We start from the raw sequence: 6,129 nt of genomic DNA on the forward strand, positions 1-6,129 counted from the left end.
CCGATGATTGCACAACGTTCAGCACCATCCACAATTCCTCAGATACTGAGGCAGTCCATGTTTAAATAAAACAAGAAGTGACAAGTAACATTCGCGCCGCATAAATGCCTGGCAACAACCATCTCCAATAACAGAAAATCTAATCACCACTCCTTGACATTCAATGGTATTATTGTTACTGAATCCCCTGCTATCAATACCTTAAGGGGTTATCATTGACCAGAAACTTAACTGGACTCACCACATGAACTCAATACTGGCCAGCCTGTGACACTCACTTCACTCACGTGTACTGTCCCACACTCTACACATTCACATTCATACACTTGTACTCACTCACATGCCCACACATCCACATAGTCCCACACTTGCTATCAAACCTACTCAAAACCTTAATTGTTTTTATTTATTCACAAGATGAGGGTGTCACTGGCTAAGCCTGCATTTATTGCTCAGAGGGTATTTAACAGTTAACCACATTTGCATGGGTCTGGAGTCACATGTAGCCAGATTGGTTAAGGATGGCAGATTTCCTTCCCTAAAGGGCATTAGTGAACCAGATGGGTTTTTCCTGACAATGGATTCATGATCATCATTAGGCTATTAATTCCAGATTTTATTTTAAGTGAATTCAAATTCCACCATCTGCTGTGGCAGGATTTGAACCGAGGTCCCCAGAATACTACCTGGGTCTTTGAATTAACAGTCCAGTGATAAATACCACAAGGCTATCAGCTCCCTGAGTAATTAGCTCAAATGGCATTCCCAGCATTGAAGTTGCCAACATTTCCACTCTGGCAAAATGCCAAGGCCATAGGAAGATGTCTGACTTTCTCTCAATGCCCTCCAATGCCAACTTGCCTCACACCCTGCCTCCTAACCCATTGTGAAAAGTTCTGGAATATTCTGGTCATAAACTCTAATCCATTCATAAAAGCTACTAGTCTAGTGTTTGGGAAAACTTTCCACTTTGGTTTTCAAATTTTCACCATCCCTGGTATTTTGCTTTTTGTTTTGAGAGGTGATAGGTAACGGCTATACTTTGATAACAACTCGCAGGTTTTTGGATTGAATTTTCCAACTGCAACGTGGCACTGTGACACTGTATGGGCTATCAGGTTTGCCCATTAACAAAAGCAGGTAAAATGTTCCTCTGGTTTACTTTATTGACATAACAAAGGCCTGATGATAATTGGGCCACATTGAAACTCAGAATGGGTAACTGTGAGAGTGAGTGAGCGAGCTCAGCGGGGGTAACTGTGAGAGTGAGTGAGCGAGCTCAGCAGGGGTAACTGTGTGAGTGAGCGAGCTCAGCGGCCTTCTGTTCTCTGACTTTCAGAGTTTTGCCAGGGATGTTTTCCTGCGACAGCGTAACTGCTTTGATGGACTGTTCACAATGTATTAAAAGTAGAATATGTTTTGAAATACTCTGACAGAAAATCAACAGAAAGATTTGTATAAAACTATTCAGCTTCAATAGAACTTCTGCTGCTGAAGGAAGCTAGTTTAAAAAAAGTGAACAGAGTAATTGTAATTAGTACATGTTGCAAAAAATTCTTCTGAAGTAAATGGGAGAATTTGTTAATGTTGATACTTTTTCATTGAGTTCATTCATTCTTGTTATTTTCTCTGCACTGTGTAAACAAGCGACTCCCCTTTCAGTCAGGTTAATGAGGTGCAGTGCAGCACTTTGGTGTGAAAGAAAATAGGACTCAAGGTTGATCATATGCAGCAGAAATACAGATAAGCTTTGAAAAGTGTTGCCATGCCAACATTGACATCATGCACCGCAAAGCAGGATTGAAAGGTCCCTGAATGGAGAACTGTTTATGTTGCAGCTCCAGTCTGCTGCAAACAAATTCAATTTAAGCCTGGCTGAACCTTATGCAAGAGCACGCTTTGTTGATGCTCTCAATAAAGCAGAGTCTGTCACATTCCCACTGTCTGAGGACAGACTTTTGTGATACCAAAGATGAGGGGAAAGACTGACCACCCTGGGCTCAAGGCTGATGCAGTGACATGACAGATTTTCAAACTGACAAGGGGATTTTATCGAGAAAATGTTTCAATGGGGAAGTTAAAAACTAGAAGTCATAAATGTAAGATAATCACTAGTCAATCCCAAAAATGAAGTCAAGAGAAAAACGTCTTTGCTCAGATAATGATTAGAATGTGGAACAATCACAGGAAGAGGTCAAGGTGAATACTTTTAAAGGGATGAGAGAGAACGGACTAGAATGAAATGCTGAAACAAAAAGAAAAATGGAGAAACTCAACAGGTATGGCAGCATCTGTGAGAAAAAAGCAGAGTTAACGTTTCGAGTCCAATGACTCTTCACCAGAACTAACTCTGCTTTCTGCCCACAGATGCTGAGACCTGCTGAGTTTCTCCAACAGTTTCTGTTTTTGTTTCAGATTTTCAACATCCACAGTTTTTTGTTTTATTTTAGAATGAAATTCTGATAGGATTAGACATAGGAGTGCCAGAAAATTTGTTCAAACAATAAATGCTGGCAAATACCCATTGGGCTGAATGATCTGATTGGTTGCCCCATGAATTCTCTGTAAGCAGAATTACCAATCAGGAAAAAGGTTTGACTTCTAAAGCCTGATCTCTTCCGTTTGAACTATTCATTTAAATTTTACTCAATCTCACTCATTCTCTGTTTATTCTCAGGATATGGACATCACCAGCAAGGTTAGCATTTACTGACCAGTTCTAGAGGTTAAGTGAAGTGGTGATGGGTCGCCATCTTGAGTAGTTTGATACAAGTAATGATTAAGATCAAAATCAATGCCATTGGTGTGGGATTACAGACATGGGGAAGTTAAGGGTGATACCTTTTCTAAAAGTTATTGGTGATCATTACATAATCACAGAATTGTTACAGTGCAGAAAAAGACCAGAGGGCCTGTAATGTCTATGCCAGCTCTCCAAATAAGCAGCTCACCAGTCTCCTGCCTTCTCCTAGTAACCCAGGACACTATTACTTTTCATATAACAGTCTAATTCCCTTTTGAAAGCCTCAATTAAATCTGCCACTACCATGCTTTCAGACAGTGATTCCATAACCTAACCTCTCACTCTGTGAAAAGGAATTTCCTCAGAGCACTTTTGCTTCCTTTATGAATTATGGTCAGTTCTGCTATAATGGATCTTTTGTTAACATGAATTGGCTGTAACACAAATTGGTGATTTGAGAATGCTGCTTCTAAAACGCGAACTTGTAAAATGTGTTTTGGCTATTATGCAATTAGATCACCAACACTTTGTGTTATTTGTAATGTGCGATTTTTGTATAGCTTGGGATTGCACAGGAATGGAACTATTGCACTATTGGAGAAATGATTGTACTTTAAATCTGCGCCCTTTCATTCTTGATCCAAAATCAACAGTTTTACTCAGACCAGCTTTTTATTAAAACTGATTTCAAATTCTCATACTAACAGGACAGATAATTACAAAACTCAACATCTCCTCACTAAACCCATCACATTCTTCACAATTGCAGCCAATTGTTCCTTAACTTGACTTACACCCACTGCACTGATCATCTTCCCAGGGAATCTGTTCCATACTCTGCTCTCCCCAGGTGAAAACCTTCCTTCTGACTTATTTACTCCAAACCTACACATATGAAAATGTGGGGCATTGAGCTTTCAACAAAACAAGTTCTCTAGACCAACTCCAAAGGTAAGGATCATTATCAAACCCCTCCCTGCTCACATGTCCAGACCCTTGACTAAGGCCAGACCTTTCCATTCCAGCTGCAGGTGTGAGGGATGTAGGGGACTTGTCTCTATCAACTTCAGTTTTGTGACTGGGAGCAGGGAAAGAGGAGCAGAGGACTAGTTTCGGTTGTTATTTTATAAACCACAGAATGCAAAAGAAGGCCACTTGGTCAATTACATCCATGCTGGCTCTTTGAAAGAGCTATCCAATTAATCACACTCTCCCTGCTCTTTTCCCACAGCTCTGAATCCTGCTTCCCTTTAAGTATTTATCAAGTTGCCTTTTGAAAGTTACCATTGAATTTGCTCCAGTGGCACAGTCCAGATTAGAACACACTACAAAACAATCACTCCTGCTGTCTGATTCTTTTACCAGCCAACATATATCCGAGTCCACTGGTTACTGATCCCAATCAATGGAAAAAAGTTTCCCCTTATTTACTCTAACAAAACCCTTCATGATTTTGTTTAAATTGAAAACTGCTGTGTAAAGCAAATACTGTACTATTGTTCAGATCCAAGATGGCCAATTCATTCCAGCTTCTGTTCCTCTAGGTGGACCCAACCCCAGTGAAGCTCAGACCCAGTCCATGTTTTATACCCCAATGATATTAGATTGCTCTATATTCTACCAGTTACTGAGACCTGTGTAAGGGAGGTGGGAAGGGTGAAGGGCAGTGAGGGGGTTTGTTAAGACATGTGATTCAGCAAGTCTGGCCACACCTTGGTGCTGAGATGCTGCCTGGGTACTGCGTGATGTGCTGCTTTGTCCCAGTTAATGTGTGCTGTCCTTTCAGAAGGCAGTAATGATTTCAGCATGCAGCTGTGGCCTGTGCTCTTCATGTAAATGAGGCATTTGTTTTCAGCTTGCAGTGTTGCCTCCCAATCCCTGGAAGAATTGTTAATTAATTACCCCGTCAGCCTGGCTTTACCTGCCGGAATTGCTTGCTATTATTGGAGGTCACACATAACGTTTACCAGATGGTGAGGCTCAGTTGCCTGGCAACTCACGGTTGCATCACCTGAGCAAACATTAACAGGGCCCTGGGATTGAGTTTCCATTACGCCTAAAATGGGCTTGAAATTGTGCTGCTGAAATTAGGCTTACATTTCCTCTAAAGTACATGAACACAACCATAGAATCTCCCACGAATCAGTGCAATCAGGTAGCATCAAGATAAAATGTTTCTGCTTTTTCTTTCTATTTTCTAAATAATCCTTAATATATTGAAGATTGGGAACTTGGTCAACTTTCACACAGCTGCAAATAGGTTTAGCTCACACAAAGAAGCATTTTTGAGAAATGTGCCCAGTCATCAACTGAACTAACTTGATTTAATATCTCTGAAAATACCAGAATCACTGAACTGTTAAAGCCCAGAGAGAGCCCATTTGGCCCATCTGGTTGACACCTGGTCTCTGAATGAACTTTATAATTTAGTGCTATTGTCCGTCTTCTCTGTTACCCTGCACATTGCTTTTGCCCAAATAATTATTCAGTGTTCTCTTGGGTGTATTGTTTGAACCTGCTTCCACCACATTTCCAGGTAGAGCATTCCAGACCCTAACTACTCACTGAGTGGTGTGACTTTTCACATTGTATTTGTTTCTTTTGCAAATTACTTTCCAATCTGTGGATCCTTCTATAAGTGGGAGCATTACCCATCTAAACTGCTCAGATCCTCACAATTTTGTAAACTTCTACCTTGTCTCATCTAAGCCTTCTTGTCTCAACTTTTCCAATCTAACTTCAAAACTGAAGTTCCTCATCCCTGGAATGTGTCTTACATAAGTTCAGCATAACTTCCTTGCACTTGTAATCTATGCTACTATTAATAATATGTCCCTGTCATTCCATGTTCCTGCCATCAAAACACATCATCTCACACTTCTTGGCATTGAACTTCAAGTGCTACCTATCCTCCCACTCCACCAACTTGACAATGTTGATTAGAAGTTCTACACTGTCCTTCTCATTTTTTCCAATGATTCCACGTTTTGTATCATCTCCAAACTTTGAAATTGTTTCCTGTGTGCCAACTTCTAGTTCATGAATACTATATCAGAAAAGGCAAAGGTCCCAAGTGTTTCCCTCCTCCTCAAGCCAAAAAAAGAGTGGGGCTGTGAGAAAATTTGGTTGTGTCATAGAAACAGCAGAGCCTCAGATCTGAGGAGTCCTATTGTTGAGGTCAAAGTGCAGGCTTTGTTCTGTGTTGAGCTTGCTGAAGGGGACGGGCAGCAGTGAATTACAGTGAGGTATGGTCTTTCCCTCTCCTTTAATCCAATAGTTACTCTAGAGATAGTAATGGCAATTACTGGAGTGGTCTGCTCCTCTAGTGATATACGGGAGATCAGGGAGGTCAAATGTTCCTGACAACAATGTCTGCAGGAACAATG

Source organism: Chiloscyllium plagiosum, chromosome 24 (assembly GCF_004010195.1).
Source record: "Chiloscyllium plagiosum isolate BGI_BamShark_2017 chromosome 24, ASM401019v2, whole genome shotgun sequence".
Taxonomy (NCBI): Eukaryota; Metazoa; Chordata; class Chondrichthyes; order Orectolobiformes; family Hemiscylliidae; genus Chiloscyllium; species Chiloscyllium plagiosum.